The sequence below is a fragment of the Muscardinus avellanarius genome (genome assembly GCF_963383645.1).
Source record: "Muscardinus avellanarius genome assembly, chromosome: 16".
Taxonomy (NCBI): domain Eukaryota; kingdom Metazoa; phylum Chordata; class Mammalia; order Rodentia; family Gliridae; genus Muscardinus; species Muscardinus avellanarius.
In genome coordinates this window covers 51,039,129-51,052,302 of record NC_137802.1, presented here as the reverse complement: position 1 = coordinate 51,052,302, position 13,174 = coordinate 51,039,129, and the positions used below count along the sequence as shown (strand labels likewise).

The 13,174-nt window shown below is 40.4% G+C and overlaps 1 pseudogene across 1 annotated transcript in view; it reads left to right on the top strand.

Annotated features, from left to right (window-relative positions):
- Positions 1-6,199: 6,199 nt before the first annotated feature.
- LOC308275474 overlaps positions 6,200-13,174 on the top strand; it is a 39,914-nt pseudogene continuing 32,939 nt past the window's right edge. Inside the window, exons 1-2 of the transcript in view lie at positions 6,200-6,292; positions 6,533-6,609. The product of the transcript in view is annotated as an uncharacterized misc_RNA (transcript). The remainder of the gene's footprint in view (positions 6,293-6,532; positions 6,610-13,174) is intronic.

The window sequence follows — 13,174 nt, the reverse complement described above, 5'->3', positions numbered from 1 at the left end:
GGTGTCAGGTGTGGAGGGTGAGTTTCTGTTCACAGGTGATTTTTCCAGAATATGGTATTACCTTTTCGGTTGTGTCTTTTATACATGGTACCTGAGAATTTAGACCAATGAGCAGAACCTGTCTTTGTTATTGTTGATGATAATTCCTCTAATCATTAGGAAATGCACCAAGGAAGAGGTGTTCCTTAAGTGTTATGATGAGTTTTCTTTGAGTAAGTGATTTGTTTGTTTTCCTGGTTGATTAATAACCAGTAAAAGCTATATTCCTGAAATGAAAAATCAGTCATAATTTTCTTTATCACTTAAATAGTAATCCTCATTTTCTTTATTTGCAGCTGGGGATTACACCTGCTAGGCAAGTGCTCTGCCACTGAGCTACAGCCGTAGCTCCAGTCTTCATTTCTAAAACCAAATGTATAGTATTTATTCAACTAACAGATCTGAGTTTAGTTTGGTGAGAGGTTAGAACTATTATTGGTTTCCATCTACTTTCCCTGGGTGCTGCCGAAGACCAGCTCCGGCCAATCGAGGCTTTCCTGAAGGTGGTGAGGAGTCAGCAACTTGAGGGAATGAGAGCCTTTTTTGGAGGCGTGACTCTGCTGTACAGAGTCAATGCTTTGTTTTTATATGCCTTTACAAGGAAATATTTGATATTAACAACTTTTGACAAAACACACCCTCAATACACCTGGATATAAACAACTTTTAGCAAAACATGTTTTCAGTACACCTAGGTACATTTTGCGCTTTATCTGGAACAATTCAACCTGCCCCGATGAGCTCATATCCCAATACCCGAAATTATCCAAATTAACGTCATACAGATCATTCTGGTTACCTAGCCACAAAGATCAATTTTATTCTAATTATTAACCTAACTAACAATGGAGCTCTGCAAAGCATGTTCAAACCTAAAGCCAAACCAAAAGTACAGAAAACAAGGGGGTTTCCATTAAAAGGAACACGAAGATTTTAAGAGATCTTTAAAGGGGCACAAAACATTTTACTTTTATATTTCACATCTTAAAGTACTAAATGTACAATTTATTTTCTTGAATTCTTATGATCTTTGGTCAAAAAGTACAAAAAAGGGAAGGCTCTGCCTAGCCTATCTCTCCATCACACATAATAAATTTAACTAAACTTACCCTTAACTACTAAATGCTAAACTTACTATTTCTACTTCTAAAATTAGCTGCTAATTTTATCTGTTATTTCTGATTACTAGGTATTCTATTAACTTATTTTGACCCAACCACCAAATTTATACTAAACTTATTCTATTTCTCTAACATACAATGCCTACTTCTAATTTTTCTATAATACCTGTTAAGTTGTTTACCAAAACTCTTTTGTGCTTTAGTGAGCAGGCACCAAGACGGTTCCTGCCTGCCCAACCCTCTGTAGTAATGGTAGAATCCTAACATCAAGCCATTTTCCAGTAATATTAACTTTGTGCTTTCCAATCATCATACACTCCTGTACAAGAAAGTGGAGGATGGTTGGAGGTGGAAAATATTGTAATTAGTGCTAGCCCCCTGAGGGGGATACTACAGTTAACCCCCTAACTTATAAGCAACATATGGAGGGCCTTGCAGAGGAGGAATAATTTGCCTGAAGTTAACCTTTTCCTTTCATGGCTAAAACCTTAAGTGAGTTAGGTGTCGTAAGCAGAGGAGCAAAGAGCTCTTTTCTAAGTAGCTTCTCGAAAGTTCTCCCATAGTCATATTCTTCTTAGTGCTATTCCCAGCACAAATCTTAGGGCATTTTTCCAGTCATATTCACATCAATTTTCAGATTATTACAAAACAGCAATACTCAATCAAAGCCATGTTCAAAATTCATTAATATTATCATTATTATAACTAAAATCAAGAGGGATAATGGCTTCAGTTTTGCCAGTCTTCCAGCCCTGCGGAATTCTCTTCCCAGCTGCGACCCTGCCGTATAGCAGGAATGGCGCTGCCTCCACCAGGGTGACACTGATTTGAGAAGTTCTCTTGAGAAGGTGATGCGGGTGAGTCACGGTGGTGGCTAAAACCAAGTTCATGGAGGTTTCATATACCATCTGTGATGCAGAAACTAAAATAAGATTTATCCTCTTGCTGTAAACAGCAATGAAAGCTGGGTAAATACATAAAGCAAATGTTTGCAGGTTTTGGACAGTGGTGAACTTTGGGCTATGGCTTTTGAAGAGAGCAACACTTAAAAGGAGGCCCAATTTATCCCAGGCTTCTCCCCCTATTATCTTTCCCAAACTTCAATGCAAGTAATAGATTTCAAGTGGAGAGAGAAAAGAAAAAGATAGGCATGGATGCATTTTATTGTGATTCATTCTAGAGAAGATATTAGACTCCTTTAGTTAATTAGACTCTTCTTTTTGTTCTGGAGACTGAACCCAGAGGCGCTCTACCACTAAGCTAACCCTAGCCCTTTTAATTTTGTGACAGAGTCTCAGTGGCCCAGGCTGGCCATGAACTTGGCATCCTCCTGCTTCAGCCTCCTAAGTAGCTGGGATTACAGGCATTTGCCGCCATGCCCAGCAATGACTAGACTCTAAAAGGAGGTCTTGGGTCACAGATGTGCGAAGAGTATTTGGGAAAGCTTAGTAGACAGAACTATGTTTTCATACGAAAGGTATGAAAGGTATGAAAGGTATAATTATTTCCATTGTTAAAGAAGCAACTCAAAATGTGTATCTTTCCTTTTCTCGTCACCAGTGTTATACCTACTTGTGAAAAATGTGAAGAAGTAAAAAACAAAACATGCTTATGGCCTGGATCTCCATTCATGAGAGCATGCTCATCTTCTGTCATGACTCCACTTGGTCTCTGGCGAAGGCCTCTGCCGGGAGATCTGCTACCACCCTGCCCGGCAGCGTATCTCCTGTTGCTGGCTACCTTCTGTCACTCGACATCCTTGGGCTCTCCTTGTTGTTGAACTCCATTTCTGGACTAGGCCTGAGTCAACGACCATACTGCGTGTGTCAGTCTTTTTCATGTTTCTTGTCCACTAAGTCTGGCCTTGTACTGACCCACCATTACATCTATTCATTGTGCTGGTCTGTCATGCCACCAGGAAATTATTTTAAAAGCAGCCATTTAAACTCATAAAATGCGGAAACTCTTAAGTTCTATGTCTGTTATTTTGGCGTTCAGTCAGATGATGAGATGTCTTGTATCACTTCATGGGACAGTCTCCTAGACTTAAATTTGCCAAGCATGGTTTGGCCTTTGCAAGACATTATGTGTGATAAAATAACTATATCTTAGTAAATACTTGTTCTCTTGGTATCAGAAACATTTGTGTTCCTCAACAATTATTATAATTTTTTTGATATTAGGGATTTAACCCAGGGGCATTCTACCTCTGAGATACACAACTAGTCTTTTTTTTTTAATTTTGAAACATAGTCTCACTAAATTTATGAAGGTCTCACTAAGTTGCTGAGGCTGACCTCAGAACTGTAATCTTCTAGTCTCAGCCTTTTAACTGCTGGGATTACAAGTATGCATCATCTCGCCAGCTATAATTTTTTAAAGCATTGATTATTTATTTGGGGGAAAAGTTTGGGTTTCTGTCATATGAACAAAGAAAAATAAAATTTAATTTATTTATCACAGCCTATGATAGATAAAATGCTTTGTCTTTAGTTTTCATCCACATCAGATTGCCCATGTTGCCATCCATCAAGTTTATTGATACAAATCAAGAACTTCCTTTTCATTGTATTGAATTTTGATCCAATCAGTAAGTTGTTAGGCTCTGAGAAGCATATAAGATGAATGAGACTCAGTTTCCATCCTCAGGTAACCATGCAAGTTTTCACTTAACAGGGAAACATATTTCAGGTGGAGTACGTTGGTATTATTAATGAAAAATATGAATGTATTCTATGATTCAGGGGAATATGTACAACCTAAAAACGCATAAGCAAAGACAAAGTAAAAAGAAATTGACAATGGAATATTTATATTCTTATGATAGGAATTATTATAAAATAACAAGAAAACATTAGAGTCATTCTAGGGAGGAGAGGTATTTCTTAACAGTCTCCTCTTCCTTTGTATAAAGCAGACCAACCGTCTCTAAAGAAAAGACCATAGAAGTGTGCCTAAATTTGATCATAATCCTAATGCCATGATATCTGCACTTACTTCGACCTTGATAATGACTTACTTATTATATATTAATTATGTCTCAAAATTATTAACTTTCCTTGTGTTACAAGCACATGGGCTACATTCAACCTAAATACAAATATGGTTATAAATTCAGGGGAGAATGATAATACCACAGTCATAGCAGGGACATGAACACACAATTTCAAAATGGTCATGTTAGAAAGAAAAATAAAGACATAGAAAATTTGAATAGGGTCATTACCAAATTAATTGCACCAGGTATTTGCATACCATTTTATACCTAAAAATCAAGTTTCTATAAACTTCATCTACACTTAGAATATTTGCAAAATACATCAGCCTACAAAAATCTCAACAAAAGGACTAATATGTGCTTTTTTCTTTTACCAATATGCAATTAAATTAGACACCAACAACAGGAAAATAGCACAAATATGTTCATGTATCATTTCTTACTTCCCTTCTCTCCTCCCTCCTGAATAATTGAGTCTAAATGGAAAACTGGTGTGGCCTGATATAGAGATGGCCTAAAAAAGTATGCATCATTTATTTTTATTACTTACAATACTCATTTTATATTAGACATTCAACCCTTTATTATTAAATAGGCCTTGATTTCAATGATTTTTTCCCCAGCTATCGACTTACTTTAAAACTCACCAAAAGATTGAAAGAATAATTTAATGAAGTTTTGTTTTTCTTTAAGACAAAATGATGCTCTAACCTTCACACACTAGTGTGTGGATATTCTTTTCATAACCACAATAGAATTCAAAACCAAATTTTTCTGCTATAAGCAATGTTTTGGAGAACATTCTCAGCCTTATATATTGGAACACATGTATATGTACATCTATTTAATACATCTTTAGACATGAAATTGCCCAAACAAAGGCATACATATTATATTTAAAACTATAAATTTTAAAAACTATTAATTTTAAGATGTTGGTAAGATACTATTAAAATAAGATACTGTTAAAATAACATTTAGAGAAGTTGCCCCAGTTGATAGCCCTGCTATCTGTGTATAAAATGTCTGCTTCAAAATTTCATGAAATCGTTAAAATTTTTAAAATTTGAACAATTTATATTCATCATAAATAGCAACTACTTGCTGTTGTATTACCAGAGCTTGGTATAAGACCTGCGTCTCTGTGCAGATAGTATGTGTTCAGTAGATGGTTTGATGAATTAATGAATTTTCAATTAAACATTTAAAAATGGTGATTAAGGCTGAATATCTTTCACAAGTTCAAAAGGCATTTAGATTTCTTTGCGTGTGTGTGTGTGTGTGTGTGTGTGTGTGTGTGAATGCGCATGAAATAACTTGATGATCTTTACTCAATTTTCTAATTGGTTGTCAATCTTTATTTCCTATTGAATTATAGCAGGCATTAATTAAAAATATCTTCTTTTCTATTAAATTGGTTAAGGTATTTATTATTTATTCTAAGTTTGTCTTTTGTCTTTTTGATTTTGTTTACTTTTTTCTTAAAAAAGAAGCGCATGTTTAACTTTTTTCTCTTAGAACATTTTCAGTCCTTTTTGATATTTCTATTAACTTTTCTGTCTTACAAAAGCCATTCTATTTCAAACATTAACAAAAAATTAAGTTTTTTTCTAGTACTTTTCACAGTTTAATTCCCCAAAGAATATATAGAAAACAGGAAACACAATCCCACCAGAGAACTCATCTGAGCCACAAGGGCTTGAGGATGACACATAGAATGTTGAATTTCATATGGTCCATCACATGACAACCAATCAGATGAGTAAGATGAAGAGTCTTTGAAATTAGATGATACACATAAGGAAGTAGACAAGAGGTGACTCAGGAATAAAGACTGGATTGGATAAACCCTACCCAGAAAAAGGAAAAAAAAATTAACTAATTTTATAATTGCTTATCTATTAAGATAAACAATAACAAGGAAATAGCCTTAACATGGTGTCAGCAGCTAGGTATAAAAGTGGACATGGAATAGGAGATTCACACATTTCTAAAACTCACTGTCTTGAAAACCCACTTAAAACCTCCATCCTCTGACACCATGGTCAACTCTTGTTCTGGCTCTGTCTGCTCTGATCAGGGCTGTGGCCAAGGCCTCTGCCAGGAGACCTGCTGCCAGCCCAGCTGCTGCCAGACCACCTGCTGCAAGACTACCTGCTGCAGGCCCAGCTGCTGTGTGTCCAGCTGCTGCAGGCCCAGCTGCTGCAGGCCCAGCTGCTGCCAAACCACCTGCTGCCGTCCTAGCTGCTGTGTGTCCAGCTGCTGCCGCCCCACCTGCTGCCAGACAACCTGCTGCCGCCCCACCTGCTGCCACCCCACCTGCTGCCAGACAACCTGCTGCCGCCCCACCTGCTGCCGCCCCACCTGCTGCCAGACCACTTGCTGCCGCCCCACCTGCTGCCAGACCACCTGCCGACCTAGCTGCTGTGTGTCCAGCTGTTGCCACCCAGTGTGCTGTCAGACCACCTGCTGCCGTACAACTTGCTGCCGCCCAAGCTGCTGTGGATCCTGTTTCTAAACCTTTTATCTGACTACCAACCATGAGCTAGCCATCACCACATCATTATGAAAGTGTTATCTATATTAGATTTCCAATGAATTAAATGGCCACCAGCCTTACCATACTGGTATACCAGTAAGAAACTGGCAAAAGGGCGCCCTTATATATTAAGTGCCATTTATATCTCTCATAGATTTCTTCATTGCTTTCAGGCCTCAGATAAGTGATATAGTTAGACTAAGCCTCTGCTATTCTTGTCTTACCTACACAATTACATGTTAACTATTCTTTAATAAATATTACATTGCAATCAGCAATTCTCATATCTTCAGTTATTTTTGAGAGTTGTTTATCAGTCTATTTCATAGTATTATTCCTCTCAAGGTGAAGAGAACTTTGGATTTCTGTGGCCACAAAAAAGAAAACTGATTTTGCCATTATTCCAGAAATATCTATAACCACAGAAATATCTATAATCCCAGAAATATCTATAGTGCTGGCTGCAGCACAATTCACATTAGCCAAGAAATGTCTCATCAACTGTGTCTAGCTCTTTTCATTGATGAATAGATACACAAAACGTGGAATATATACACTGTGGGACACTTCACATAAAAGAGATGAAATCTGGTCATTAATGACAGTGTGGATAGAAATGGAAGACATTCTGTTAAGTGAAATCAGCCAGACACAGAAAGAAAAATACTGTGTATGATGACACTCACACGTGCAATCTAAAAAACGCTGATCTCAGTAAAGTTGAGAGTAGAAAAGTGATTATCAGGGGCTAGGGAGAGTAAAAGAGAAGTGAGGAAAAATTGCTCAACAAGGACTAAGCTAGAGTTAGATAAAAGAAATAAGTTCTGGTGTTCAATTGAATAGTAATGTGAGTATAAATAATAGTAATATACTGTGTATTTTTAAAAGGCAGAAAAAAGGACATTGAAGGTATTTTCCGCAAAGAAACGATACATGAGAAGATTATATTCACCTTGATTTGACATTATATAATACATACATGTATCAAAATCAAATGATAATTTTGATTTTAATCAAAATCAAAATCAATCACATATATAACTTTTATGTGTTGATTAAAAATAAAAAACTGATTTTCAAATATAATCTAATGCCTTATAAAAACTTTATGTAATTTTCAAAATAAGGTAACCTACCTTCATTAGCTAACAATAGTTTTGTACTCATGATTGATCACCTGCCATTTTCATTGTATTGTTGGGCTCTGGGGATCACGTCGATACATGTGAGGTATAGGAACTTCCTAAAAGATAACTCACTGTATTACACTTGGGAAGAAGGAGAAAGTTCCAAGGACATAAAATATGTGGTATTGCATTGGTCAGAAGGGGGAGTTTTCTGTCTTGGAGAAGGATAAAATGGGCAGAATTAATTTTGTTCCCTTTTCCCTAACAGTTTTGTAATTTCCACTTCTTTGTTTAATTTTCATTTTAGTTCCATTATTCTTTATGACGACTGCACCAATCGAAACACAGAGCATTACCATCACCACAATGAACTCTCCTGTTCTTTTCAAACCACACCCACTTCCTCTCCCCTTACCTCCTACCTATCACGGATCTCTTCCCCATCTGCATAGCTTTGTTATTCTAAAAATTACATATCCTTGGAGGCACAGTGTATGCAACTTTTGGGGACTGACTCTTTTTCTACTTAACCGAATTCTCTGTTGATTCATCTAGACTGCTGAGTACATCAATTCTCCCTATTGTAGCTGAGAAGTATTCCACAATATGTGTGCACCCCAGTTCACTGTTCACTCATTAAGAGACATCTGGATTATTCTCATTCCTTGGCTATTATGAAAAAAGTTGCTGTCGGCATTTATATACAGGCTATTGTGTGAACATAGGGTTTCATTTCTCTCATAAAAAGGCTGAGAAATGCCACTGTTGGGTTTTATCAGCCATGGATAGGTGATAGTTTCTTTTTGTCCATATCATTTGGTATTGTCTCTCTTTTTATTTTTATTTTTGCAATTTTTAAAAAAAATTATTTTAAAATAATTTTAAAATTAATTTTTGCAAATACATTGTAATTGTGAAAGACAGTGAGATTCATAGTGATATTTTCATATATGCACATAACATTATTTGGTCTGTTTCCTCCCCTGAATCTCCACTTTTCCCCCTCTTTCCTTCCCCATATGCCCTGCCACTACTCTACTGGTATCAGTTCTCATTTCCATGAGGTTCCTTTTTCTTTCTTGTTTCTCTCTAGCTTCCTTTTTTTAGGTTATTTTGTGATAGGTGTTCAGTGATAAATCATCATTGGTTTTAGTTTGCATTTCCCTAATAGCTAATGATATTAAACATCTTTTCATGTTCTTGTTTTGTGTGCCATTTATACATTTTCTTCAATGAAATATCTCCTCATATCTTTTGTTCATGCTTTAATTGAACTATTTGCTTTTTTATAGTTGAGTTTGAGAGTTTTGATATTTCCTAGAAACTAGTACTTTGTTAGAGTTTGCAAATATTTTTATACTTCTTCCTTGATTGCTTGTTCTCTAACAGTATCATTTATAGAACATTTTTTTTTTTTGATGAAGACCAATTTGTTGATTTTTCTTTTAGGAGTTGTACTTTTGGTGTCAAGAGTCCAACCCTTTTTCCTAGCCCTAGATCAAAAATCCCATGTATTTTTTACCTAAAAATTTTTATAATTTTACACTTAATTCTATGGTACATTTTGAGTTATATAATTTTTTTTGGTGATAGTGGGGATGGAACCCAGGGGCATTCTACCTCCAAGCTACACACCAAGCCCTATTTTTTATTCTTTATTTTGAAACAAGGTCTCACTAAGTTGCAGAGGGCCTCACAAAGTAACTGAGGATGGCTATGACTCTGGATCCTCCTGTCTCTCAGCCTCTCCAGTATTGGTATTACAAGTGTACACCACCATGCCTGGCTTGGAGTTAATTATTTTTAATATGTTTTTATTGGTGCATTGTAGTTAAACATCGCAATGGATTACAAGATTTGTTAGAATATCCAAGTACACATCATCCAATCAACCTTTATCCAGTCCCCATCCCATTCCCTCCCCCTCCCTCAATCCCATGCTTTTTTTTTTTTTTTGGTGGTACTGGGGTTCCTGGTAACCCTTCTACCTCTGGGTTACACTCCCAGATGACACCTATATTTTTATATTTTTATTTGGAAACAGGGTCTCTTAAGCCAGTGTGGCTGGCTTCGAACCTGCACAATTCTCCTGTCTCCACCTCCCAAGCGCGGGGATTACAGGCGTGCGCCACCACGCCGTCTCCATGTTTGATTTAGTGTTTAACACTGATACATTTATTTACATACATCATGTGCTTTAAAGAGATTCCATCTTCCCCCATTCCACCCCCTCTGATTGGTCACCTTAATTGTTCCTCCATAGGGCCCCTTCTTCCACTAGATTCCCTCCTATTACCCATTTCTTCCTAGTTTTGCATATTAGGGAAAGCGTCTGATTTTTGTATTTTCTGTGATATTTCTCTGTGTATGCCACTTTGCAAGTTCTGATCCCACTAATTGAAGGCCCCAGCACCAGCCTGGCCACCTGGTAGACTCTGATTCCGGCCTCACTGGCTCCAGTACAGGCCTTGCCTTGTGGCAGGCTCTGATCCCAGGCTCGTAGGCCCCAGAACCAGCTTTGCTTTTAGGTTAGCTCCTATCTTGGCCTCACTGGCTCCAGCTACGGCCTCACCAAATGGCAGGACCCGATCCTGGCCTTGCTGAACCCAGCACTGGCCTTGCCGCATTGCAGGCTTCGATGCCAGGCTCTTTGGCTCCGGCACCGGCCTTGCTTCACAGCAGGCTCCAATCCCAGCCTCGCTGGCCCCAACACCAGCCGCACCCCTCCGCAGGCTCCGGTCCCGGCCTCGGAGGCCCCAGCAGTAGCCTTGCCTCATGGCAGGCTCCAATCCCGGCCTTGCTGACCCCGGCACCAGCCTCACCCCTTGGAAGGCTCCGGTCCTGGCCTTGCTGGCCCGGGTACCGGTCTTGCCTCACGGCAGGCTCCGATCCCGGCCGGCTTCACTGGCCCGACACTGACCTCACCCCTAGGCAGGCTCTGATCCTGGCCTTAGAGGCCCCAGCACCAGCCTTGCCTTGCAGCGGGCTCCGATCCCAGCCTCATTGACCCCGGCACTGGCCTCACCCCTCAGCAGGCTCTGATCCTGGCCTCTGAGGCCCCAGAACCAGCCTTGCCTCACAGCAGGCCCCAATCCTGGCCTCGCTGGCCCTGACACTGGCCTCACCCCTTGGCAGGCTCCGATCCTGGCCTCAGAGACCCCAGCACCAGCCATGCTTCACAGCAGGCTCCGATCCCGGCCTTGCTGGCCCTGGCACCGGCCTCACTCCTCGGCAGGCTCCGATCTCAGCCTCAGAGACCCCAGCACCAGCCTTGACTCATGGTGGGCTCCTATCCTGGCCTCGCTGGTCCCAGAACTGGCCTCACCCCTTGGCAGGCTCCAATCCTGGCCTCGGAGGCCCCAGCACCGGCCTTGCTGTCTTACTGTGCATCGGGCTCTGTTCTCTGCCACTATGAGCAGGTCATCTACAGATGTCAGATGTTCCCTTTTTTTCTTCCTTTTTTTTTTTTGGTGGTACTGGGGTTCCTGGAAACCCTTCCACCTCCAGGGTCTACTCCCAGAGACCCGCCCTTTTCTTTTAATGTGAAAAATAAATAAATAAATATATGATAGTTTCACCTTAAAAAAGAAAAAGAAAGAAATATTCTCTGGTAAGAAAGAAAGCAAAAAGAAATATTGAATGTTATCTTTAAGTCATCAAAAGCTTGGTATCAGACAAATGAAACTGTTATATAAGATTATCAATGTTAATATTGGATAAATTGCTATAATACTAGATGTCAACCACTAAGCCAAGCATGGGAAGGAGGGATGGGGAGGGAACGGGGTGGGGATCGGGTAGGGGCTAACTGGGCGATGTGTGCATGTATGTCTACAAAAGTATTATTTTTATCCCATTATGATGTATGAATACAGTGCACCAATAAAAAACTATATATATATATATATATATATATTTTTTTTTTTTTTTTTTTTAACAGGGTCTCTCAAGCCAGCAAGGCTGGCCTTGAACCTGCGCGATCCTCCTGTCTCTACCTCCCAGGCACGGGGATTGCAAGCATGTGCCACCATGCCCTCGTTCTTCAATATTTTTTTTTTAAATATGAGAGAGCAGTACATGTCTTTTGCAAAAGCTGGGACCCCAAATACCCAGTGGCAATGAATTTTGTCCTCCCTCCAAAGACTGAGGTTCACAGTTTCACTATGGAGAGCAGGCTCTGTGCAGAGGAGCATGGTGGCCATGAGGGCTGATGACTCCCAGAACCCGCAGTGTGGCAGCCCATTCCGGCCATGTGGGGCTCCCTCTGAAACCCCCCAAACCCTTTTACCACTTAGCATGGTGTCCAGAATTCCCGATCATGTGTGGGAGGAGCAGTCTACTTTTGGGGAGATTTCCTCAAAAGTTCATGGACCCGACTGGATCTGTCTGCCCCTCCAAATTCTGGTCACCACCACCGCCACTGCTGCCACTGCCATCTTGGTTCTCTCCCAAACACTTTTCCCATATGGATTGTTTTCCAGAATTCCCGAGCATGTGCGGTAGTAGCGGTACACCTTTGAGGATATTTCTTTAAAATTATGAAGTGGAATGGATTGAATCTCTGCCTCTACCAAATGCTGACCACCGCTGCCACTGCCAGACATCTCGGTTCTCTTCAGAGCACCCTCTTCACACAGCATTTTGTCCCAAGTTCCCGTGGCCATCTTGACCCCTCTCCCTCTCCAATATTTTCTTCTTCTTCTTCTCCTTCTCCTTCTCCTTCTTCTTCTTCTTCTCCTCCTCCTCCTCCTCCTCCTTCTTCTTCTTCTTCTTCTTCTTCTTCTTCTTCTTCCTCCTCCTCCTCCTCCTCCTCCTCCTCCTCCTCCTCCTCCTCCTCCTCCTCCTCCTCCTCTTCTTCTTCTTCTTCTTCTTCTTCTTCTTCTTCTTCTTCTTCTTCTTCTTCTTTATTTTTTTTAAGAAGATAGTATGTGTGGTTTGAAGAGGTTGTGGGATCGAGCACCCAGCAGCAATGAATTTTATATCCCTTCCAGGAGCAGAGGCCCACAGCCTCACCGCATAGAAAAGTATCTGCTGTTCCAAGCACACCACGGCCCAGACCCAGCACAGTGGCACTGAGTTCCTTGGGATGTGCAGCTTGGCCTCCCGCCCAGCGTTGGGTCTCCTAGGACATGTGCTTGGCCTCCCGCCCAGTGCTGGGCCTCCTAGTTCATGGGCTCGGCCTCCTGCCTGGAACTGCTCTGCTCCCTCCAGCATGCCCGGGTCGCTTTTCTTACAAGGTATGATATTGAGTTCCCTGCATGTGCAGCTGAAGTGGTCTTTTCCCTAATCTCTTCTGGGATGTTCTTCCCAAAAATCACTTTTCTTGCGCGGCAGGCACCTCCTTGTCGTC